At 40.4% G+C, this 26,958-nt stretch overlaps 1 protein-coding gene across 2 annotated transcripts in view; it reads right to left on the bottom strand.

Moving 5' to 3' along the window:
• MDFIC (MyoD family inhibitor domain containing) overlaps positions 1-26,958 on the bottom strand; it is a 176,837-nt gene that overhangs the window by 50,719 nt on the left and 99,160 nt on the right. Inside the window, exon 8 of one of the 2 annotated variants that reach the window (XM_077834251.1) lies at positions 17,765-17,845. The exons of the other annotated variant lie outside the window; for it this stretch is intronic. The gene's annotated coding sequence lies outside the window, so the exon portion shown is untranslated. The remainder of the gene's footprint in view (positions 1-17,764; positions 17,846-26,958) is intronic. 2 annotated transcript variants of the gene reach the window in all.

The raw sequence follows: 26,958 nt of genomic DNA, 5'->3' as shown, positions 1-26,958 counted from the left end.
ATGGTCTTTAAACTGACTAATTTTGATCTTCATTTTTAATCAAAATTAAAACTGTTCAAAACAAATTGATGAAAGAAAGAAAAGTAGAAGGGTGACTTGTGGCCTTTCCACAGATATCTTCTTTCACCACCACCACCTTCCTCCTCATTTCTATGACATAGAACGATGTTGAAATTATCCTTCCACTGGTGACATCAATCTCCTGAAGAGCTCCAGAGGCATAGCTTTGGAGTCCATCATATGATAAAGTGAATATCAAATAGTCTGGAAGACTTCATTCTTTTAATGCCAGTTTCTTGTGACTCACATGTGATTAGTTGGAAGTCATGCCATTTATCTTAATATTTTTTACCTTTTTGTTTGCAAAATATTCTTATTAGATTTCTGCATAAGACCTTATAAACTATGAATGCTTTACAAGTCCATGTATTAACCTGCTTCGCCATAATCCATAGACAGCCATGTCCAACTATGCACGTACACTGAACTATTTAGTTTTCGTTCTGAAAAGGTTGATGCTCATAAATGTGCAGGAAAGTCATAAATGCCATTTCTTTGCAAACAGAAACTTCAGAACATTCACATTAATGGTCCATTAAGAAAAGCTCTCTCTCTCCAGAACCACAAGTCTCCTAAGAAATGATATTTGATAGGACTACAGATTAATATCAGAAACAAACCAACAGATTTTAAGAAGTCTCAGTTATTATGCTTCCAGTGTAGTTATCAATAGGCAACTGACAATAGTATTATTGCTATTTACATATTGGTACCATGCTGCCATGAATTTGCATAATGTATTGTGGCTGTATGCTCTAGAGAGTTGCACTGTAACATATTGGTGCTTAATGAACTCTGAAAAAATTGATTTTCCACAGAGTAAATTAAGGAATGCATTATAGCTGTTAAAGCAATCTTAAGGGAAATCTGAGGCTTCCACTGCAGCACCATGCTTAGTAAGTAATAAATTACATGTTATACTTATTTGCCTTAATTCATGCTAATTTTGTCCAATTAATGTATCACAGTAATTCAGAAGCCTGTCACAGGAGAGCTAATTATTTATTGGATTTTTGTGTTCAGCTCCCTAGGAGTCTACTAGCAAACAAACTTGCGACTGTCTTTCTGTTAGGTCCGTAATGACATTCTTATGTCTTACTGTGGGTGGGGAAAAAAGCTATTTTTTTTTGGTTCAAGTTATAAAAATGGATCATTATTCACCTAAGCTAGTTTTTTGTTTACAAACCTGTGGCATAGTAGTGACAGACTGCCATACTGTTAGGATGAGAGCCAATGTTTTCCCCCATCAAATTACTTCCTGTAAATGCCTGTAAATGACAGAATTCTCCTTAAAGAGCATGATGGTATTTTTTGCAACCTGAAAAGTTCCTGTAGACTGTGTGTGTAAAGTTAAAAAAAAGAAAAACTCACACTCTTTTCATTGTAACTTACAGTTTTCAAATGAATTGGCTTGAGGAAATTAAGTACAAGACACCATAACAATTGATACCAGCTTCACAAATAGATTTTTAACTGTGGCAGCCTGTTAATTCACAGCAAAAAAATGAATTATTTATTAGATTAATTTGTGCAATTCATACCTATAAATAATATGGCAGTTGCTAAATAATTTGCACAGCGATAAGATGCAGACATCAGAGTTAAGCAATAAGAGTTTCAGCAGCTGTGAAACACCAAGTATCTGCTAGAATTCTGTCATGCACAAGCATTTACAGAAAGTTATTTGTCGGGGGTGGAAAGTATTAGATCTGATACTCTGCTTCTTCTCATGGGTAGCAGAAGAAATCTTGTCAGGTGATTATCATCTTCTACTCATATGTGAAAAGAACTGATATTTCTTTAAATCTATAATGCAAAGTGATGTTACCGGTAAGATACATAAAATCATGTGATGTAACCTGACATAATATGATGCACATGACTGACTGTGGCAAAAATTTAAAGAGATTTATTATAGAAGAACTAGCTGAAAAAAAATTTGCCCCACTACACTTCAGTCAGTTGGCATTGATCTGTATGGTATTTGCCTATAGCCAAATGAATAGTTCAGTAAATGTCTACAAGCAATATACTATTTTATTCTTCCGGTAGCTATTATCATCACTTAAAAGGAAACTGCAAAGTACATCATAGTTTTCTGGGTATATTTTGTAAAACTCTTCATTTCTTGCAATATAGAATATTCAAATGTGGCATTGCATGCTCTTTGGCCATATCGCCTGGAGGGACAAAACCCACCCCAGCACGGCATGCTCTCAAACTCTCCATCGACACTCAAATGGGAGCATGCACTGACCCTATGTGGGACTGCCTGCAGGGTCACCTCAGAGATTTGTTTCAGAGTAACAGCCGTGTTAGTCTGTATTCGCAAAAAGAAAAGGAGTACTTGTGGCACCTTAGAGACTAACCAATTTATTTGAGCATGAGCTTTCGTGAGCTACAGCTCACTTCATCAGATGCATACCGTGGAAACTGCAGCAGACTTTATATATACACAGAGAATATGAAACAATACCTCCTCCCACCCCACTGGGTATTCACAGGATTGAGCCGGATCTGGGAAACCTTGAATACACAATGCCTGGTGCCATGCCATCAACTGCGATCACTCTGGCAGACACAATGGTCCCCAGTAGACTATGCATGTTTGATGATGATTCCTTACAATGCTCTTAAAAAGCTTGAAAATAAATTTTATCTCCCATTATAGATAGATATATAGAGATGGATATATTTGCAACACTGTTCAATGTTTATTACATTTCTAACTTTAGGAATTTTCCTTTGTTTTCCTCTTTGGCCCTGATTCAGGACATGTGCTTAAGTCCCATTGAATTAATGGAAATTATGCACATACTTAAGTGCTCTCCTGAATCAAGACCATTATTTGTGCAAGCCCATTATCAGTCAGCACAACAGCTGGGAGTAGCATACTATTGCCTATTCTAAGTGTAGGGGCAAGCTACAAATGTTCCCCATGATGACTGTTGTATGAGCAATTTCCATAAAGGACAACTAAAGAGGGACAGGATGACAATCTACAAATAAACACCAAAAATGAGAGGGAATTATTTAGAGGGGGCCTTAGGTCTAAGAAAGAAAGATAGAATAGCTTACCTATCAGAAGAACCTTCTGAACAGCAAAATATATAAGCTATAAGCCATTGTCTGGGACACATTTAAAACTAGACTGTACAAAATATTAGAATATAGGGTCTGTCATAAGTGTAAAGGGAAGGGTAACCACCTTTCTGTATACAGTGCTATAAAATCCCTCCTGGCCAGAGGCAAAATCCTTTCACCTGTAAAGGGCTAAGAAGCTAAGGTAACCTCACTGGCACCTGACCCAAAATGACCAATGAGGGGGACAAGATACTTTCAAATCTGGAGGGGGGGAAAAAAGACTTTTGTCTGTCTGTGTGCTACCTTTGCTGGAACAGATCAAGGATGCAAGTCCTCCAACTCCTGTAAAGTTAGTAAGTAATCTAGCTAGAAAATGTGTTAGGTTTTCTTTGTTTTGGCTTGTAAATTCGCTGTGCTGGAGGGAATGTGTATTCCTGTGTTTGTGTCTTTTTGTAACTAGAGGGATTCTCTATGTTTTGAATCTGACTGCCTGTGAGATTATCTTCCATTCTAATCTTACAGAGTGTTTTCTTTTATCTTTGTTTTGTTCTTCTAATAAAGTTCTGTTTTTTAAGAATCTGATTGGATTTTTAGGGTCCTAAGAAACCCAAGCTGGTCTGTGCTCAACTTCTTTATTCTCAAGCCTCCCCAGGAAAGGGGGTGTAAGGGCTTGGAGGGATTGCTGGGGGAAGAGGAACTCCAAGTGGTCCTTTTCCCTAGATCTTTGTTAAAGCGCTTGGTGGTGGCAGCATACCCTAGTCCAAGGGCAAAGATTTTGTGCCTTGGGGAAGTTTTTAACCTAAGCTGGTAGAAATAAGCTTAGGGGGTCTTTCATGTGGGTCCCCACATCTGTACCCAAGAGTTCAGAGTGGGGAAGGAACATTGACAGGGTCTGATTTGACTCCCATTCACTTTAATGGACATCGGCTCAGACCTACAAGGGACAATTCTGCATTTAGCAGGGTCCTGAACTGGGTGTCCTATTAGTATTTTTTCAGTTCTGAGTTCTGTGTTTCAATGAGTAGTCAGCATCATGCAGAAAGTTCTAAATATCCTCTCCTTGTGTGCCCCAAACCGCATAACCTGACACTGACAATCATCTAAAACACTCATCATGCAGAATGGGTTACAGAGGGCTTGCAGGGTAAAGTCAATATAGTACTGCTGTACAGAATAAGAAAAAGCCCAAAAACTTAAAACAAGCCTTGGAATCCCTGGTTGAATTCAATATTTTTGAATGTCCATGTTTATTTCCTTGTTAAACTGATATGTTTGTTTCTGCTAGATGTAGCAGAAACTTACACGCTAACTTTTGTTTTATCTAACTCAATATAAAAATATTTAAAATATCTTGGAGATGGAAGCTTGGCTATCAGAAGACAGATATTTCCTTCAGTATCCACTTGTAAAATGCCTCAATAGTCCTTAATAAAGCTGACCAGAAATAGAAATCCTTTAGCATGAAAAATTCACTTTTTTTTAAAAAAAAAATTTCATTCCAATTGTTGAAAAGCAAACTCTTTTGTGAGACAGTATTTCCAAAAAATCTGGTTTAGGCAAACCAAAATGAATTTTTTTCAACTTGCTCAGCTTCCCACCTGGAATATTCTTGTCAATTTCACTTTCTAAATAGTGGAATGAGGACTTGAACTTGGGTATCCCACATCCAAAGAGAGTATCCTAACTACTGGACACTCTTTCTCTGTCATTCTAACTCTTCATAACTTAATCATTCTAATATTTTCTCTGGGCTAATAACTATTTAATTATTTATACAAAGTGCAACATCTTCAACAGAAGAGATTGAAAGAACCCTACCCCTGAGTATTCCAAAGCCCAGTGGCCAGGGCAGTCTTCTGAGAGGTTGGAGATGTAGGTTCCAATCCCTGCTCCGTATCTGGCAGAAGGGGGGAATTGGACCTGGATCTCCTGCCTCCTGGAGGAGTGCTCTAACCGTCCAACCTAAAGAATGCCAATATTTGTTGTGATCATTTTTAAGAAAGGGAACCAAGGCGTTGCACTCCTCTCCATTGCCAGGAAGATCCTCTCTTGTATCCTTTTGAAGCATCTCTTCCCTCTTGCCAAAGACGTCCTTCTGGAATCCCAACATGATTTCAGAGTCTATCTTGGGGAACCACTGACAAGTCTTTTGTTGCACAACAGATCCAAGAGACGTGTAGAGAACACCACCAGCCATTGTTTATGGCATTTATTGACCTAACTAAGGCCTTTGATTCCATCAGTCATGAAGCATTATGGAATTGTGATGTCTAGGTTTGGTTGTCCATTGAAGTTCATTTGCGTTCTCAGGCTACTTCATGGTGGGATGACCACCACCATCTTTTGTAGTGGGTTGGAGCTGGACCCACTCACCCTCTATACTGGTGTTTCAAACCGGGCTGTGTTATTCCCCCAACCCTTTTTTCCATCCATCCTGCCATGATCTTGATTCTTATTCATGACCACCTTTCTTCTGGAATTGGGATTGAGTATCACATGGATGGCCAGCTCTTCAACCTGTGGTGTCTTCATTCTAAAACTAAGGTCACCAGGACTGTTATTACCAACCTTCAGTATGCGGATGACTGTGCTGTCCTCACACACACCGAGGCTGATTTGCAATCCACATTAGAAGATGCCTATCATAGCCTGGGACTTTCCCTCAACATTGGGAAGACTAAGATGCTTCACCAGCATGCCCCAGCACAAGTTGCCCCCTTCTCCCAAAAATTGTCATCAGTGGTGAACTCCTGGAAAACACTGAGCATTTCCCTTACCTTGGTAGCCACCTCTCCCAGACAGCCAATCTTGATGTGGAGATTGAACATAGGATCCATTGTGTCAGTGCATTCTTTGGAAAGTTGCTCCATCATGTCTTTATTGACAGAGATCTGCAGATGGAAACGAAGATCCTGGTCTACAATGCAGTAGTCATCCCCACTCTTCTTTATGGTGTGAGACATGGGTGACATACCAAAGCCACCTTAAGTGTCTGGGGTGATACCAACAGCGCTACCTTAGGAAGATTCTCTGTATCAGATGGGAAAACTATCGCACCAAGGCCAACATTCTCTCTGCAGCTAACATCACCAGTGTTGAGTTGAAGATTATGAAACATTAACTTCGCTGGGCTGGCCATTGTGTGTGGATGGTTGATACGTGTCTTCCAAAGCAAGTCCTCTTTTCTCAACTTAGTCATGGTAAGAGGACTCATGGAGGGCAGAGGAAATACTACAAGGACACCCTGAAAGTACATCTTAAAAATGTACATTCATTGACCAAATGAATTGGGAAGAATTGGCTGGCAATAGACTGTAATGGTGTTGTATCATACATCAAGCATCAGCCCATTTTGAAGTGAATCGTCTTGCTCAAGAGGCTGATAAATGGCAGAGGAGGAAGGAAAGTGTACAGCATCCCGTCCATCAGTTGTGTTCTCTCCAAGCAACCATCTGCTATATATGTGGAAAAACCTAGAGCACAGATTGGACTCCTCAGCCATCTTAAGTCTCATCAATGACTTTTTTCCTCCTGGTAGACATCATCCTCGTATCGAGGGATAGCCGACGATGGCTCTACCCGCTGGGCTAAAGTTACAAAGGGGGCACCACCTCTTCCTTCTCTGGCTGTGTTCTGTGTGGAGTCTGGTCCAGTAGACATGCTCTAAGGCAGCCTTTGAGAAAGACTACCAGACTGGGCCCCACAGGCGAGATAGCAAGGGAAGGAGGTTATCATAAGCACTTACAACAAGCCTAGCTAGCACACAGCCATGCTATACAAGCCATTCCTTACCATATCTAACTGGCAGATGGTTTAGCAAAAGGTTGCACTGAGTACATATACAAAATTTCTCTTCTCAGCACATTACTGCAAATTAGTAAATACTTTGTTTTGTTCCCTCGGAACTAATACAGTGAGCACTTTGAGATCCTTATATGGAACATGTTATAGAAATGCAAACAGTCTTACTTTATTATTTGACATACAGGGCATTGCATGGCTTTCCCTACTTAACAGATCTGCTCTCTGTTGGTATCCGTATGCACCCTGAATTTTGTAACTGATAAAACTATCATTTTTCTGATGATATAAATCCATAAAGCCTTCAGCCATTTTGTTCACTAGATTTGGAACACATTGCCAGTTGAAATAAAGAGAGTTCCAGTCATTAGGATTTTAAATTCAAACATTTAAGGCATTGATTTTACTTAGTTTTTCTAAAATAATGTCTTTAGGAAATTGAGTGCTATGTTGCTAATTTTAACTTTATCCACTGTAAAGTGCTCTGAGGTACAGGGGCGGCGAGTTATATCTCCACGTGGTGCCTTGGCACCAGTAATATTTAGAACCCAGGGGCCCAGCTACACCAATATTTGGGGCCAGGTGTGCCCCCCCGGCCCACCTGCCACCCCTCCCCCCACGAGTGTCCCCCGGCCCCCGCTTGCTGCCCCCACGCACCTCCCCGGACCCCGGAGCAGAGGGTCCCTGCCTCTTTCTCTTCCGTCCCTGGCTGCCTCTTCCGACCAGCTCCATGCTGCCTCCCTGCAACAACTGCTGCCGCATGGTCCTAGCACCCCGCATCTTCCCTGTCAGGACAGACTGACTGAGCTTGCCCTTCCACCTCAGACCCTTCCCTTTTCTGGCGGGATGCTCCACCAGCACAGGGCCCCCCCCACCCGCAGTCACCACTCCTGCCCCATGCTGGGCAAGGAGGCAGCCCCATCCCTCAGCCCCAGTGAGGCTACAGTCAGGGGCAACAGCAGAGGAGGAGGCACACGCAGCACCCCCCGGCACCCACCACAGGGGAGGCGAGGGAGATTCCTGGACCTGAGAGGGGCCCTAGGAGCACATGCAGGGACAGTGGTGGGGGTGAGTGAGCTGCTCGGGGGGCGGGTAAGGGGGGCTCCTCCCGCAGAGCTCGCTGCTGCTGGCAGGGAAAGGGCTGGGGGGAGTCCTCCTCTCTGGCCTCTGTCCCGGAGCAGCCTGCCTGCACCCCAAACTCATCCCCAGCCCTCATAGAAGCATAGAACATCAGGGTTGGAAGGGACCTGAGGAGGTCATCTAGTCCAAGCCCCTGCTCAAAGCAGGACCGATCCCCAATTAAATCATCCCAGCCAGGGCTTTGTCAAGCCTGACCTTAAAAACTTCTAAGGAAGGAGATTCCACCACCTCCCTAGGTAACGCATTCCAGTGTTTTACCACCCTCCTAGTGAAAAAGTTTTTCCTAATAACCAACCTAAATCTCCCCCACTGCAACTTGAGACCATTACTCCTTGTTCTGTCATCTGCTACCACTGAGAACAGTCTAGATCCATCCTCTTTGGAACCCCCTTTCAGGTAGTTGAAAGCAGCTATCAAATCCCGCCTCATTCTTCTCTTCCGTAGACTAAACATCCACAGTTCCCTCAGCCTCTCCTCATAATTCATGTGTTCCAGTCCCCTAATCATTTTTGTTGCCCTCCGCTGGACTCTTTCCAATTTTTTCACATCTGTCTTGTAGTGTGGGGCCCGAAACTGGACACAGTACTCCAGATGAGGCCTCACCAGTGTCGAATAGAGAGGAACAATCACGTCCCTCCATCTGCTGGCAATGCCCCTACTTATACATCCCAAAATGCCATTGGCCTTCTTGGCAACACCCTGCCCCACCCCAGAGCCCACACCCCCAGCCAGAGCTTTCACCCCCCCCCCACTGCAGCCTTAACACTCTACGCTAGCCCTGAGCCCTTCCAACACCCCAAACACCTTATCCCCAGTCCCAGCCAGACCCCTCATCCCCCCTGCACCTAACCCTCTGCCCCAACCCTGAGCCTCTCTAACACCCCAAACCCCCAGCCCCAGCCAGGGGCGGATTCTGGGCACCACCAAAAATTATACAAACCTGCCACCCCTGCCAAGGTATTAGCACAAAGGGCACTGTAGAAATTTTATTGTACTCTATAAAAACAACAAGGAGTCCAGTGGCACCTTAAAGACTAACAGATTTATGTGGGCATAAGCTTTCATGGGTATAAAAACACTTCTCCAGATGCATGGAGTGAAAATTACAGATGCAGGCATTATATAATGACACATGAAGAGAAGGGAGTTACCTCACAAGTGGAGAACCAGTGCTGACAGGGCCAATTCCCAAGGTTTGTGAGAGTTAGGGATCATTTTCCAGGATAAGTTGTAGATCGTCGATAATGTGCTGGAGAGGTTTTAGCTGGGGGCTGTACGTGATGGCCAGTGGGGTTCTGTTATTTTCCTTGTTGGGCCTGTCGTGTAGTAGGTGATTTCTGCGTACCTATCTCGCTCTGTCAATCTGTTTCCTCACTTCCCCAGGTGGCTATTGTAGTTTTAAGAATGGCCATCACATACAGCCCCCAGCTAAAACCTCTCCAGCACATTATCAATGATCTACAACCTGTCCTGGAAAATGATCCCTCACTCTCACAGACCTTGGGAGGCAGGCCAGTCCTCGCTTACAGAAAGCTCCACAACCTGAAACAAATACTCACCAGCAACTACATACCACACCACAGAAACCCTAACCCAGGAACCAATCCCTGTAGCAAACCTCATTGCCTACTCTGTCCCCATATCTACTCTAGTGACACCATCAGAGGACCCAACCATATCAGCCACACTATCGGAGGCTCATTCACCTGCATGTCTATTAATGTAAAATATGCCAACATGTGCCAGCAATGCCCCTCTGCCATGTACATTGGCCAAACTGGACAGTCCCTATGTAAAAGAATAAATGGACACAAATCGGACATCAGGAATGGTAACACACAAAAGCCAGTAGGAGAACACTTCAATCTTCCTGGACATTCCATAACAGATTTAAAAGTAGCTATACTTGAACAAAAAAAACTTCAGAAACAGACTTCAAAGAGAAACCGCAGAACTAAAATTTATTTGCAAATTTAACGCCATTAATTTGGGCTTGAATAGGGACTGGGAGTGGCTGTCTCATTACAAAAGCAGCTTTGCCTCTTCTGAAATTGACCCATCCTCATCTATTATTGAGGGAGTGGAGTACATCCACCCTGACCGAATTGGCTCTGTCAACACTGGTTCTCCACTTGTGAGGTAACTCCCTTCTCTTCATGTGTCAATAAATAATGCTTGCATCTGTAATTTTCACTCCATTCATCTGAAGAAGTGGTTTTTTACCCACGAAAGCTTATGCCCAAATAAATCTGTCAGTCTTTAAGGTGCCACTGGACTCCTTGTTGTTTTTGTGGATACAGACTAACACAGCTACCCCCGATATTGTACTCTATTGGATCCGAATAGGATGAGTTATGGAACAGTCTGAGACTTAACTCTGGATTTCCAACCTTTACTTGTTACAAGGTTTATAATACTAAGGTATTCTCATATATAAATTTCATGTTTAATTTTTTTCTTTTCAATGCATAGTTTTATAATAGTTTATAAGAAATATTGGAGGTATAATAGGCTATCATATATATCTTCATTTATGGATTTTTAAATAAATTGTTTACTTATTTTGTCTATCAAACAGTATAGTTGTACAGAGATTGCACAGAGCAGTTTGAGGTATATACAGGTATACAAAATAGGATTTTATTTTTAAACGGAAATTTTTTACTCATTAGACCATAGTGGGTCTTTAGAGGTCAATTCTGTTTTCTAATATTTAAGATTAGATTACTTTGCAATAGGATCTTTCTTTTGCAGAGGGAGAGGGAGATTTGGGAGGAGGGATAGCTCAGTGGTTTGAGCATTGGCCTGCTAAACCCAGGGTTGCGAGTTCAATCCTTGAGGGGGCCATTTGGGATCTACGGCAAAAATTGGGGATTGGTCCTGCTTTGAGCAGGGGGTTGGACTAGATGACCTCCTGAGGGCCCTTCCAACCCTGATATTCTATGATATACTTTCCTGCTGAATGCCTGTGCATGGAAAGTCAATCATATATCAAAAATGCATGTGAATATTATATTGAGAATGAGAGATTGTGTGTGCACAATAACCACTTTGAAATTAAATAACTTGGGTTATGTTTATTTTTTCTACCCAAAATAGTTTCCAGTATGTGCTAATGGCCTGCAAAAGTAACACTGACTATGCAAAAATCCCAAACACTGCACTTCATTTTCCTTTAATAATTTTAAAACTAGGATTTGGAGAATATAGTTACTGAATAAAGTAAAAACTTTGTTCATGAAGCAAAGGTCACAATTAAAAAATAGCAATATATTTCCATGAATATGTATTTTTTTTCCATACATATCCTATAATAAGGTAGAGTGCATAAGGCAGGCACATGCTAAAAGAGATTGGCAAGCATTTCATTCTTATCATTATGTTTTCAAATGATTTCTCGCCTTTTCGTATTTAATGTAGAAATCAGAGCAAGCGATGAATACATAACACACACAGGCATAGGAATACTTTTAACGTGATAAGTAAAACTTTTAAAATATTAGGTCTTCAGAGGAAAAGAGTCAGGAGTATTAGAAAAGGTAAACATTAGCTTTGGAAGAATAAGTGGAACGTTCCCTAACAGGTTTGGCAAGACCAGTGGAAAATGTTCCTCGCTAGCTGTGTTTTTCCCCCTCTTTCCCCTAACAAGGGATAATTTGTGGAGGGATAAATTAGTGTAGCAAAAATAACTTGGATGAACTATAAGCAGCTTTTCAATAGAGATACAACCAACACGTACTCAAACTTTACCAGCTCACCTGGGAGGCAAAGCGATATATGTAGGTTATCGCTAACATCAAAAAGAATAGATCTATCACAGAAAAAAATCCCAGACTATTTAAAAATTGAAAGCACTATCCCTAGCATTGTTATTCAAAGTGTTTCTGTACAATTGGGTTTGCTTGTATGTTACTTTTGCTGTGGAAAGCATGGGACTAATCCTGAAACCCTTACTCACATATTCAGGACACTACATGGGCTTTTACTTCTGTGTGTAAATAGCACTGAGAGATTCTCAATTTCAAAACACAGCAAGACTAAAATAAAGATTCATAAATGGGGAGAGACACAATCAGCCCAACACAAAGCACTAGACAACAAAGCAAAAGGGCAGATGTAACTTGCACACCAAATGGTTATGTGGATTTTTATACTCACATTCCAGGTATTAAAATACCTGCTTATCATGAATGCATACATTACATAGTGCTGATTGGGCCCAGCCTGACCAGAAGTCAATGGGAGGCTTTCCATCATCTTCAATCCTCCAAAGAGACTCCTTGACTTTAATGAGACTCTGTATAGACACACATGGACCTGCCTGTACTGAGCTTATTGCAGGATCAGGGTCTAAATTGCAGACAACACAAGTGAGAAAACTGAACAATATGGAGAGAGTAGGAATAAAATATATTACAGAAGTAAGGCCCGCAGTTACTTAAGTATTTTATACGCATATCTTGATATTTTTCCAAGTTCATCAGCAGACACAAAGACTTTCTCAGTGAGGGAAGAGCAGACTTTCTGTATGATATGAAAGATTGTAGATCTGTGGCAATTCTGTTCTAGCACTGGAATTAATTGTAAGCAGAGTCAGGATGAGCTCTACCCTGACATCTGGTGGCGAGTCATGGTGGGTTGTGGAAAAGAACTTCAGGGGCTGATCTCATTTGAATAGGCACACCCATCCTGCCTAGATGGTCACTTTGGGTCAGAATAGGCCCCAGTTTCTCTGTTATTGGGGCAGGAATAAACTGTTATTATCCTGATTTTGTGAATCAAGGACAGTGGACTGTACTTGGTCTTTTGTTATGATGGAGGGATTCACCATCAACTAAGCAGCACTCGCTAGGCAAAGGTCATGGGTTCCAAAATTCAGTGAATGGAGAGAGGCTGGGGATAGATATTAATACCTGGTGGTATGGGCTCTATGGTGAGGGTCTTATATGCTAATTGCACTTCCTTCTCTCTCTCCCCTGTGGAATATCAGAACTAATTTTGATTCCATTAGGAATCTAGTTGCAGGCTGCTGAGCTGAATTAATTTTGGGCCAATGGTGCACCAGTACTGAGGCTCCCCTACTACAAGCTGAAATCACTGAGTGTTGTGTTAAGTATGGGGGAGCCTGAAGATATATTGCAGAGCAGTTTGTGGGACGGCTGGAGCGGCTCATGGGATGGCTGGCAGAGCTGCTGGTGGAGCGGAGCAGTTTGTGGGATGCCTGGAGCAACTCCTGGGGGCGGTTGGCAGAGCGGAGCCATTTGTGGAACGGTTGGTGGAGCGGAGCCCCATGGAGAGGTGGGGCAATCAGCTTTGGACCACGTAAGGTGCCCCTTAACCCCCCCACCCCATCTCCACCCAGGTTGGGAGGTAAAACTCTACAGATAAACTTTTGAACTCTGGGGCTGCCCTGACCAGGGACAGAGACTCTTGGGGTGTTGGACTTTTTGGGTTGCTGGACTCAAGAACCAAAGGGAAAGGACATGCCCCGATTTGCTTGGGGTGGGTTTTTTGCTCATGGGTTGTGTTATGAATCCTGTTGGTGGTGTTTTCCCAACATAATGCCACATTGTTTCTCTCTGTTATTAAAAGGCTTTGCTACACTCAGACTCTGTGCTTGCAAGAGGGGAAGTATTGCCTCTTGGAGGCGCCCAGCGGGGGTGGTATATATTTGTCCCAGGTCATTGGGTGGGGGCTTGAGCCGGTTTTGCACTGTGTTATTGGAATGGAACCCCTAGATACTGAACCCGGCCCTTGTTGCTGCCAACTCTGACAGGCAGAAGGGTTACATAATTAAGGTATGAGACATGTTCTACTGCTTTAAATGTAAAATAGTCCGATTAATTTCAGTTAAAGTTAATCAAATAAACTAATTAAGTTTTCAGTAGTGCAACTTGCAGTGGGTTAGAAAGAAAGAAAGGAAGACATGATTCTTCAGTTCTCATGTAAAATGGCTGTTCATTTTTATTTACAAGAGTTTATATTTAGAGTTGTTTGGAAAATGTGTTTTCCTCTGGAGAAAATTCTGACTTTTTGTCAAAAACCAAAATTTTTTGCTCACTTCATTTTTTTTAAGCAAATGTGAAATCTTCTGCAAGAAAGACACTTTTCCCCAAAAAAATAATGTACTCAGAAACCTAATCTTTCATCGAAGAGCAGACGTATTTTCATCCAGACCTATTTATATTGAATTATTTCTTCTGTGTCTCTTGTCAGAAAACAATAATAGTTACAATAAGATCATTTATGTTGACCTGCTTTCAGTATTTACTAAATGCCAGTAAGGACAGAAATGACATTCTTGGTGGACATGTGAGATTTGTTATAATCCAATCTATTTTTTATTTACTTTCTTGATGGCTAGGAAGGAAAGGAGGAGTACTAGTTAGAGATGTCTGACAAAAATAAATTTCATATTAGAGCTGGTCAGAAAATATCCTTTTATCTCCATGGAAAATTGTAAGTTTTTGACAAAATATCAGAAACTGAAATGTTTTGGCAAAAAACAAAATATTTCAGTTAGAAAATGCCTGATGAGCTTGTAGTTTGGATGCCTCATGTTCCTATTTCCTCTATAGGCCAGTTTCCAGGTCGGAATACATCTCCAATGATGAACCATGGTCTCCCCTCGTAATGAGAGGAGGAATTCCATCACAGGAGTGCCTTGCTCTAGTGCATTGTGGGAGATGCAGACTGATTGGGGAGCCCTACTCATCAGGGAAAATGGGGACATGATGACACTGACCTATAATTCTCATAAGGCACCATGCCAATGTATCTGAATTCAAATATTTCAATTTTCAAGCATCTTGTTTTTTGACAACATATTGAAATTTTCCATGGAAAGCAGACATGTTTAATGAAAAAATGCATTTGATTGAAAACCGAATTTTCTAGTGAAAACAGTTTGATGGAAAATTTTCAAACAGCCCTACTCAACTTTGTTTATGGTACTTCATTATACTTTCTCCATTCCTTTAGTCACTACTATAGTGCACCCATAATTAAAATGAATTATTCTCCAAAAATAAATAATCTGCTGAGAGAAACAAACTAATGCTTTTGTTCACATCAGTGCAATAAATGAATGTCATGCTGGTTCCTCTGGTATGTTCTACTGATTTGATTGTTCAGTAGTCAGATTTACAGTGCATTTAGAAAAGAAGGAGGAAAAATTGAATGAAAGTGGCTCCTCTTTTCAGTTCTTGTAAGTTGTACAATAGCTTTTCACAGCTCATTCATTAAGTAGAGGATGAGGGATGGACTGTTGGCCCGTGGTGGTGTTTAATAACATTGGTATTCTCCTGTTAGCATTCTGCACTGATCACATACTATTCTTCAGGAGATGTTTCACTGGCAGTTCTCTGATGACTCTGGACAGAACAGTAACAGCAGCAGAAATTTTCGTATGCTCTCTAATTCAGTTACTGGAGGTTTTCTAATCTAAACTAACTAGAGAGTGATTTATAAGTTGTTTTATAAGCAAACTTGTTCTTTTGTAATTTATTTTTGTGTCTGGAACTTGACTAAATGCTTAGATTAAGTCAACATCTATATCAAAGGACTGTTTAAAAATAGTATTCTTCAATAGATGAAAGAATTAACAGCACAGCAAACTGAAATGCTCTATTTATCCATAGAACACGTACAACATAAGCAATAGGTTTGGCTGGCCAACATACCTCATTCCTACTCTGGAGAAACACCTATAGGGACACGAGTGTAAGTAAATCATCTTGGGCACTGATTGATTGGCCTGCTGCTCTGCTTAGACAATGAAGATATTTCATGGAGGTGTTGTCAGGTGTCCATTAGGAACTATATGCACAGCTAGCTAAACTGAGGCAAACTGTAAATGACTTTTGGTCACTTTTCTTCTCCACCTCTCTCCCCATTCAGCCACCACTTCTGGAAAACTAAAAAACCCAAAGTCATATTTCGAATGAGATTGCATAAAGAAGACTCGTTCTGAATGAGTCTTCTTTCAGCACCCCTGATTCGGGTCAGTGGATTAAAACACTGACATGGCATATGTTCCTTTTAATACATTATGCAACACTAATTAATTAAACCTGAAATTACGTGTGTGTATAAAGAAGAAAATAGCATGTAGTGCAGATTCTCATCTCAGTTACAGCATTGTTAATTTGGAGTGACTCCACTGAAATCAGTGGCTTTAGATCAATGTAAATGAAATCAGGGTCTGATCCTTTGGCCATTTCCAGTTGTACTTTATGGCACATTACATTCAGGTATTAAAATTTGCCACAAAAACAAATTTGCATACTGGGCCACAGAACACTCAAGTTTTCAGAGGCCTGTTCAGGATGCACCAAACCTAATCTGTAGAGTAAGCAGGTGACAGCAGTAGTACTAATTTTTTCCCTATAGTTCAATCTGTATAGTCTTTTCTTTATCCCTGTATTTTGAGAGGGGGAAAAAAGGGTCCTTGGTATCAAAATGGGATGAACAGAATACAGTTCAGGAGCATTATTTCTTAAATGTAAATTTTGCAATTGCTCCTTTAAAATAGCCTTTTTTTGATTTAATCAAATTGGAAAACTCAGCATGGTCCCAAGTTATTCTCCTGCCCAAGCCACACCAACAGTTTCAATTTATGAGGACCAACTGGGGAACTTAAATACAATTTTTTTACAAATATAGCACCAAATTATTGAAAAGGTCCAATTAGCAAATCCCCAGGAGCCCTGGTCCTTGCACAAAACTACAGGCCTAATTTGCCTAGCCACTGTGCCCACAAATGTGTGCATGTAAGTGAGAAATTAGATGCTTAAACATCCGTTTATACATGCAAGTATTAATGTAGGCTCCATGGTAATACAAATAATTAATAATAATAATCTGCAGTATTTTGTGTATGCAGATAGGGCCTGATCCAAAGCCCACTGAAATGAATGGGAGGCTTTCCGTTGACTTCAGTGGGCCTGGGATCAGGCCTATACCCAAAAGCGTCTGTTGTAATTATATGCACACATGTAGACGTGCATAATTTTTCATAAATTAGTTTGTGTCTTTGAAAATGTGGTCCATAAGAAAACAACACAGTGAAAACAAAGACTGAATACAGAAAGTTTTTGTGGCCTATTTTTTTCAGAACCTGATTGCAATTTGGGAACTTTTCTGAAAGCTGGCATTATCTACCAATATTTAGTTATAAGTGTAAGATGCATGGCAACACTTAATACAATTGAAAACAGGAACATATCCCTAATTTGATTTTTAATATGCAGCATATGGTCAAAGCTTTCAAACTCAATGTACAAAATAAATACATAAATAAACTTTGTTTTTGAGCACAAATCAGCATAAACATTAGATTGTAAATTATTAGAAAATGTCCCTTACTATATTGAAATATTACTCTTAATACCAGAAATATAATTAATATAATCACCGATTAAAGGGAGAGGTGTTTTTTCCTCTTCTCACACATACTGCCATTGAATATCATTTCATACACCTGAGTAACCATTAGTTTCTTCATGCAGCAGAATTCACCTTCTAATAGCAGCTCTTAAGGAGGTTATGAGGACAATTCACATGAAAAATTAATATACTTTTTTTTTTAACCTGAAGTCTTGTTTTACTTGTTGTTTCTCAACCAACAGCCTTTTCCCATTCGGAATATTTGCTCTACTATGAAGAAGTCGTTAGTTACCCGTCAGATTGCACCTTTTCTTCTTCTGCAAACCTCTCAGGCAGCGCACGCACATTGCATGTCCTTTCACAGTGCAGTTGACTTGGAGACAAAAGCAAGGGGAATTTGTTTCAGTTGAGCTATTCTCCTTTAACAGACACTTTCCAGCTGACTAAAGTTATATTTAAAATTACAGAAGCAGTCAAAAGGGAATCAAGAATTTAGGTGAATAATTTTCAGGATTTCAAAGATCAATAAAGGGAAAACTTTTATATTGATTTATTTGAAACATGTACATGTTAATTGATATGCGGTCATCAACATGCCAGTCTTAAATCATACCATGTAACTAAATTATTCTCCAAAATGTCATCATTAGATACTTGATTTAAATACATCATGATGAAAATTGCTTCCAGTAAAATACAACCGTGATACTTATTCTACCATTGCCATTAAAACTAAGTAACTGGCCGAGCTACAAGAACAACAGAAGACTTATTAGATCAACTATGTATTATTTGCAGCTTGGGCAGCCTAGACCCCACATTAATTTTAAAATAGACGTATACCACATAATACCTTGATTATTGTAGGTGCTGCTAGTGCTATCTGACCAGAAAACACACAATCCAAACAAAATGCTTTTAAAATGATCAATCAATACTATTAATGACAGAAATTTCTCTACATGTTTGAACAGGTGTGTTGGCTACAGATAATAACATTTTATATCTTCAGCTGGGCAGAATTTAATCAATTTAAAGTTGAATATGGATTTCATGTATTTATTATATTATTATTATTTATACTACTATAGTACCCAGATACCATGATGCTGATCAGGGCCATATTGTGCCAGGCACTGTACAAACAGAGGAAGACAGAGTCATTGATTCAAAGTACTTACAACCTAAGGTCTGGGAGACCTATCCCATCAAGCACTTATTGTGCACCAGTTGACTAAAGCTCTCTGTCCCAGAGGTGGCTGTATTTCAGTGGGTCTGGGTGCATTTAGAGCCATATTGTAGCTCCTCTACATGTCCCTCCAATATTTGTATCCCTTACATTGAGCTGGTCAAAATGGGAGTGCCAGAACTCAGGGAGCCCAAGGATTCCATTGAGCTAACTCCACCATCAGCTCCAGTTTCTGTAAAGAGGATGGAGAGGATGGAGAGGATGCTGAGTCAGGGTCCTTTCCAATCCATCCCTTGGCACTAGCCAAGCAGATAAGGAACAAACACCACACCCAGTCCACAGGTGATGCAGCAAGCAGGTTCATGCTGCATTCTCCAAAGCTCTTAGGAGTTCTTGGAGTAGTGAGCTCCCCACTACCCTGGAGGCAGACCTCTGGTTATTTGCCACAGTCAAGTGCGAGTTTGTAAAGCACTTTGTGATCTTTTGGCATGAAAAGTTCTATATATATGTAAAATATTATCATAATTATTGGCTGCTGTTAGAAAATAAGGAACAGGAGCAGAGCTAGAAAATTACCCAAAGGCCAAACCTCCATCCAATCCTGCTGTGCCTGTCACATTTTGGCAGGAGAGAGTGGCAGAACCAGCCATCCTGCAAGTCTTGTAGTCACTGAACCTTTCTTTCAAGAAAGAATTATGAACTGTGTTTGAGGATATATTACTGTGGATGCCCAGATCAAAAGAATGATGGCTATAGAATATTATGGTAACGGGTTTTGAACATATAATGTATTTTGTTGAAAAAACCCTAAACAATTAAGAAATTATGTTTCCAGTAATTTTTTAAGACCCTGGACCAGATTGCAGGAGGTGGATTTAGGGGAGGAAATTATTAACATTATCCTCAAGGAGTTTTCCATTTGGGGAAATGGGATTTCCTGCTATCCCATCCACAAGCCTGTTCTTTGAAGAGTTGGCAGCACTTCTACCCTGAGAATACCACTAAATGATACCTCAGATCCCTTGAGACGTGCTAATTTTAAAGGGTCTAATAAGGATACAAGGCCACCCGTATGAGGTCTCTGTGCCTTAATATTGGCACTGAGGACCCTAACCTCTGGTTTAGGCCCCTAGGTACAGGTCTATGCTGTATTGCCAGGACTCTCACTGCCCTGGAAGCCTTGTTAAACCTTTCAGAGTAGCAGCCGTGTTAGTTTGTATTTGCAGAAAGAAAAGGAGGACTTGTGGCACCTTAGAGACTAACCAATTTATTTGAGCATAAGCTTTCGTGAGCTACAGCTCACTTCATTGGATGCATTCAGTGGAAAATACAGCGAGGAGATTTATATACACACAGTACATGAAAAAATGGGTGTTATCATACACACTGTAAGGAGAGTGATCACTTAAGATGAGCTATTACCAGCAGGAGAGTGGGGGGAGGGGGGAAGAAAACCTTTTGTAGTGATAATTAAGGTGGGCCATTTCCAGCAGTTAACAAGAACGTCTGAGGAACAGTGGGGGGGCAGGGGGGAATAAACATGGGGAAATAGTTTTACTTTGTGTAATGACTCATCCACTCCCAGTCTCTATTCAAGCCTAAGTTAATTGTATCCAGTTTGCAAATTAATTCCAATTCAGCAGTCTCTCGTTAGAGTCCGTTTTTGAAGTCTTTTTGTTGTAATATTGCGACTTTTATGTCAGAGATCGAGTGACCAGAGAGATTGAAGTGTTCTCCGACTGGTTTACGAATGTTATAATTCTTGACATCTGATTTGTGTCCATTTATTCTTTTACATAGAGACTGTCCAGTTTGACCAATGTACATGGCAGAGGGGCATTGCTGGCACATGATGGCATATATCACATTGGTAGATGTGCAAAGTAAACGAGCCTCTGATAGTGTGGCTGATGTGATTAGGCCCTATGATGGTGTCCCCTGAATAGATATGTGGACACTTCCTAGCATGGAAGGACCTTTATGGAAAAGCTAATGCAGCTTCAGGCCACAACAGCGTTTTGGTGGAATCGGTGCTGATTGCTGACATGCCCCTTATGTCTTGAAGTAGAGTCCTCCAAATAAGAAACAGTCTATGTGGAACAAGATTAGGTATTATCCATTGGATCCCTGAGATTATGAAATAAGAAAATAGAGAATGCCAAACATATATGACTTTTTATATTTTTATTCTATTACTTTTTCTTCTACAAAACCAAAAATAAGTTGAAGAGGAAGATATCTCTAAATGTTGAGTGAAAACTTGCCTGTGATTGGAATCAGGCAACTAAGAAAATATTTCAAAATCACTGTAGCAAATTATTATTGATCCTTTCTAGGAACTTGAAACTGTAGATAAATGTAGGGCATAATCCTTCGACAGTTAAAGACATGACTAGTTGACGTCAATAGAACTGCACCTGTGAATAAAGGCTGTTTGTCTGATTAATGGTTGCAGGAATAGGCCCAGACATTTTCATTGAAACCTCTGAGTTCTGATAAAATTTTCATTTTTTAATACTTGCTAGTGTATTTGCTTATGTGGGCAGCATAAGAGTTTTTATGTCCTTAATTATTCCTTTCCTTGCTTTCAATTGTTTAGATTTTGTTGATGCCATCAGTAACTAGGATGGATGGGTTACCAGACTATTACAGTGAAGGGCTGAGTAAACTGATAATGACACCCATTGACCCCGAACTCATTTGATGCATGTGTGACAAGACACACATGTGCCCTTGGTATGCCATACATGCAGCCACAGTGCAACCTGTCTTCACCCCAAAGGTTGGTAAGAAGAACTACAAAGCAAATGCAAATTTTCAGACTAGAAGCTATTGTATAGCTCTCACATATAGCCTCCAGGCTATAGTGTTTCCTAACTAAGTTACTGGCCCTCTCTGTTACCTCTTCTGAAAAATGTTGTTACTCCTGCTTTGCCTTTTTCTAGTGTTTTCCATCTGTAGATCTCAAAAATATGTAGATTTCCTTATCTTCATTTCACCACTGACCTAATTAACTACAGAAATTTGAACCAATGTGTATGAGACATGCTGTGACCTAACAGATAAGAGGCTGCATACGTACAGTTTTGTAAGTCACTTAAACGCCGTAGGCCTGGTTTTCTGGTCTGCTCTGGCATCAGAGAGTGAGTTTAACTGGCACCCCTAATGTAAGAAGAATTCCCAGGTGGTGTAGAGTCAGTGGAATGTATAGAACATGTTTCTGAGAAAAGGGATGTCCTTACACTGGATGAACCCTGTATACAACCCTCTGTTGTAAATAATGCATAAAATTCATATGTTGAAATACATTAAAGATGATTTTGAAAATTGGACTGAATATGGATTATCCCAGGTACTTGCGCAAACATAACACTAGCAAAGAAGGGGCTGGAAGCAGATCAAGGGGTGAGGACTGGGAGGCAACAAGGAATAACCTATGAACCAGCTATAGAAGACCATCCAGTGTTCTCTTCAGATACTGCTCCCAATTGTGTTATTTCTATGTTGCCATCTAGAGTTGACTGAAGGAAAACAAGTGATTTGGCCCATTTATTTAATGATTTACAACTCTAGGACTATGGGATCTAAAACTATGAAATTTCTATGGACCTAGGAGTCTGACATCTTTTCTGAAGACAGGATTGTTTTAAAGTTATGTAGTAGTTTTAACATTTTGGGTTATGTTTCAAAAGTTATTCACCATTATCATATATCTGTGACTGGCATTTGCCTGGCAGATAATGGACCTATTCTGGCCTTGTTAGCATTACAGGAATAATGTTTTTAAATTAAGAAACTATTCTTAAATAATTTCCTAAATGTTCAGGAGCATTCCCTACACTTTCTTAGCAGGGGTGCTGGAACAGTTTGTATAGCGGGGGTGCTGAGAGACATTGAACCAAACTATAAACCATGTATATAGTGGAATCGACTTTAAGCTAGGGGGTGTGGCAGCACCCCCGGCACTTCTAGTTCCAGCACCTATGTCACTTAGTTTCAAGTTCCTAAAAAGGATCAATCATAACAATCAGCAATACTGATTTTGACTTATTTACCTGATTCCAATCACTAACTGGTGTGCCAAATTCTCCATGGGTGCAAATTAACATTGCTCTATTGATTTCAGTGGAGATATGCTTATTCATACTAGCCAAGAATCTGCCCATTATATCTGGATTGCACTGTACAAATTTTGCTCACCTTTGCATTGCAATCAAGGCAATCTGTTGTATTTTCTCCAAAGGAGACTCAGTCTATTTATGAGATTCATAAGTCTTCATTGTTTTCATGGATTCTGTGACTTACATTGCTTTTTAAAAAATTATCCATGAATTTTGCATGTGGGTTGGTAGACATGATAAGAATTGTACAGATTTCACAGAGAACGAGAGCTGGTTAAAAGGGAAAATTTTTCTGAAAAATATGTTCCCTTTTCATCAAAATTTTTCAGAATTCAAAATATTTTTAGTCAATATATTGAAAATACTAAGAATTATCTTGGGTTTGCAGAGTTTAGTCAGCAAATGCGACAGTCAAATCTGTCCTCCAATACACAGCTCAAGCAAATTTTGCAGTTCGTTGCACTAAAACAGGAAACCTATGCCCATAATCTTGACATTTTTCTCCATTAGTGCCATAATAAAACAAAAGCTCTAGTGTCTGGTGGAAATGCATAAATAATTATGGAACACTGCATTGTTTCTGTGGACAATTCTCACAACAGTAAAAGCTACTTATTTGCTATGTGTATAGGGTAACAGTTTCAAAAGCTCAGGCTGCTAAGGGCAGGTCTACACGTAAAATGCTGCTCTGGTGCAGCTGCCCCGTTGTAGTGCCCCTGTGAAGACGCTACTCTGTAGATTGAAAAAAGCAGCTCCCAGCGGCATAGTTAATCACCTCCACAAGCAGTGGTAGCTATGTGAGAAGCCTCCCCATCGACACAGTTCTGTCTATACTGGGGGTTCAGTCAGTACAACTACATTGCCTGGGGTGTGGATTTTTCACACTCCTAAATAATGCAGTTATACGGATGTAAGTTTATAGTGTAGACCGGGCCTATGTCACTTAAGTCTCATTTTCAAAGGAGACTTAGACACGTAGGAGCTTAAAACCAGTAACTGGAGGTTTAAAACAATAGACTAAAGTCAGCTTTGAAAATGAGATATAGGCTCCTAAGTCACTTGGGGGACTACTGAACACTACCCTATGACAAAATATTGAAATAAATTCAGTGAATAACTACCAATATGATGAACCAATTTATTTGAGCATGAGCTTTCGTGAGCTACAGCTCACTTCATCAGATGCATACCGTGGAAACTGCAGCAGACTTTATATATACACAGAGAATATGAAACAATACCTCCTCCCACCCCACTGTCCTGCTGGTAATAGCGGTATGCACGGTATGCATCTGATGAAGTGAGCTGTAGCTCACGAAAGCTCATGCTCAAATAAATTGGTTAGTCTCTAAGGTGCCACAAGTACTCCTTTTCTTTTTGCAAATACAGACTAACACGGCTGTTACTCTGATACCAATATGATGTCAAAGACAAATAAGGCCAGGCAAATGGCATGATGTCTTCCAGGGCCGGCTCCAGGCACCAGCTTTCCAAGCAGGTGCTTGGAGCGGCATTTAGAATGGGGCGACAGTCCATGTCCCGCGGCGGCAATTCGGCAGCAACTCTTCCCGCCGCCACGGCTTTCAGCAGCAGCTCCGCTGTTCTTGCGGCGGCAGCAATTCAGCAGCGACTGCTTGGGGCAGCACAATTGGTAGAGCTGCCCCTGGTGTCTTTAAGAACTAGAACTTTTTGGTGAGCAATCCTATTTACATGTCTTACAACTTTGGTCATCACAACATAATGTTGGACCCTCAAAGAGCACCAAATTGCTGCACTTTTAATTTGGAAGAAGCTTAAACCATGATGAGTGAGAGGTAATGCAATACAGAAAGCACAGTAATCAGTCAGAAATTTATCAATCTTATATCACAAGCATATGATATTTATTAATTCATTTACATATTTTATGCATACAAAGATTTTGATAAGTTGTTTCCCTCCTACAGTAATTCTTAGTTCCTCAACACACAACCATCATTTTGAAAGATCTGAAATTATAATTTTTGTAGGTCCTAATCTACTAAATGTGTATTTTATTTTAATTTTAAAATAATAATTTACATTGTAAATTCAGCAAATCTGTCTGTCTCACAAAAGAGCAAATTGTTCCTTTTGAAACATGCACACAACTCCTTACTAACTCAACTGGAGGCTTTGCACAAGTAACTGAGGGCAGAATTTTGCCCACAGTGATATTTTGATTCTTTTTAAAATAGAACAGTGGTCCCTGGCACAGAGAATATATGCGCAAAGGGTAAGATTATCCTCACCACTATGGCTTATTTATGCTGCTGTGAGAGCATAAAAGAACAAGTAGCACCCTGGATTTGTCCAGGGGAGACCTTCCTTGAGTACAAGCTTTATCCAAGGCAGCTTTCACGGCTCTCTGTCCCTGTACCACAAATTCTGGCACAAGGGGCTCGTCTGGGGATGGGAGGGATTCATCAGGAAGGGGGAAGGCTGCAGCACAGCAGGGATTCCATAGGCAGCTGGGGACAGGCTGCTGGCAGTCAGAGTTTCTTGACAGGTTTCAGAGTAGCAGCCGTGTTAGTCTGTATCCGCAAAAAGAAAAGGAGTACTTGTGGCACCTTAGAGACTAACAAATTTATTTGAGCATAAGCTTTCGTGAGCTACAGCTCACTTCATCGGAATGCATCTGACGAAGTGAGCTGTAGCTCACGAAAACTTATGCTCAAATAAATTTGTTAGTCTCTAAGGTGACACAAGTACTCCTTTTCTTTTTAAAGTTACTTGAGGGTCACATCAGCTCTGACAATTGCTTAGATTAGAATCAGGAGATTAGCTGAGCTTCCCCTCATGCTGGTTTGAGAGTTTTGTGCTTCTAGACATACCTCTCAAAATCTCATCCAAAATGTCTACTCATAAATAATTTGAAGCAGCAATAGTCAGCCAAGTCTCTTACATTGTATGGGGCTTTCTTCCAAAGTTTCACAATGGTGTGGTAGTGCCCTAAGGAAAAATAATAATTTAAAATAAAAACTGAGTATCACAGTTAAGAGAGGCAGATAAGAGAGCCACAGATTCATTTTTTTGCCTCTCTGGGACACCATTCTATAGCTAAGTGCCACTGATTTAAAAGATGAAGGTGGTGTAGATTTTGCCTACCTTATTTTGAATCAAATATAATATGATCTTTACCAGGATTGTAAAATGGCTCTGTGCACACATTTACGAGTCATGTTTCGCCTACTTACATCCAGATATTGCCTTCACAGAGTAATTACAGTTTATCACCTTAATAATACCAACATCTGTGAAGCAGGTGGCATGAAAAAATCTATTATTTGATGTATATTTATTTAAATGTTCCTTTATAAAGCACATACCAAAACCAAATCTATGCACAAATACAAGCAACTAAAATCAGATATCAAAAAACAGATAGCACAGGCCAAAAGAGCAGACACCTTCAAAACCTTGCCTCAGCTAACATGGATAAACCACTGCCAGAATTAAAAGGCCTGAAAAAAACAGATAAGTCTTGCGCTTCTTAAACTTTGTTTCTACTATGAAAAGTGGCCATGACTCTGTAAAAATAGTTATTGTATTTCATGGAGCTGTTCCTTTTCTGAGTTGTACCTGCTGACTTTAGTGACAAAAAGCTTTTACTGCTTTTTATGCAGTGGACCTACAGAATGAACACAGCTAGGAGAGAAAGAAAGATTCTATTCCTCCTTGTTCATCTTCAACAGAATTCTTTAAAATTCCAATCACCTATGCTTGTGTATAACAACCATCATCTTGGTAGTCAGGGAAGATTGAACTCAGAAGTTCCATAGCATGAACTTAAGCTAAAGGGCTAAGGCTTCAATCATGCTTATATGTTTGCAGGATTGTGGCATTATCCCCTGCTTGTAGCAAACCCATATCCTTCGTGGATCAGGCACAGAAGGGAACTCGTAACACAAGTTGAACAGCAGTTATATATGCAAACTAATTGCAATGGGATTGCACTAGGAATTCTCATTGGCTATTTCCAGAATCCTGAGTGGTGCAAAGTGGCCAGAATGACTCCAGCCCATCAGTTTATTTGCAACCCTAGAACAGGGCTTGGGCTCAGGCTTCACCATGCAGTCACACCAGGACAGTCCTTAAGGTAAAGTAGAGCAGGCTCAGGATCTCCTCTGGGTTCAGAATATGTTCTAGAGTAAACCT

This window comes from Eretmochelys imbricata, chromosome 1, assembly GCF_965152235.1.
Source record: "Eretmochelys imbricata isolate rEreImb1 chromosome 1, rEreImb1.hap1, whole genome shotgun sequence".
Lineage (NCBI taxonomy): Eukaryota > Metazoa > Chordata > Testudines > Cheloniidae > Eretmochelys > Eretmochelys imbricata.
Note: the sequence above shows the minus strand (reverse complement) of the source record. Positions and strands in the feature narration are given on the sequence as shown.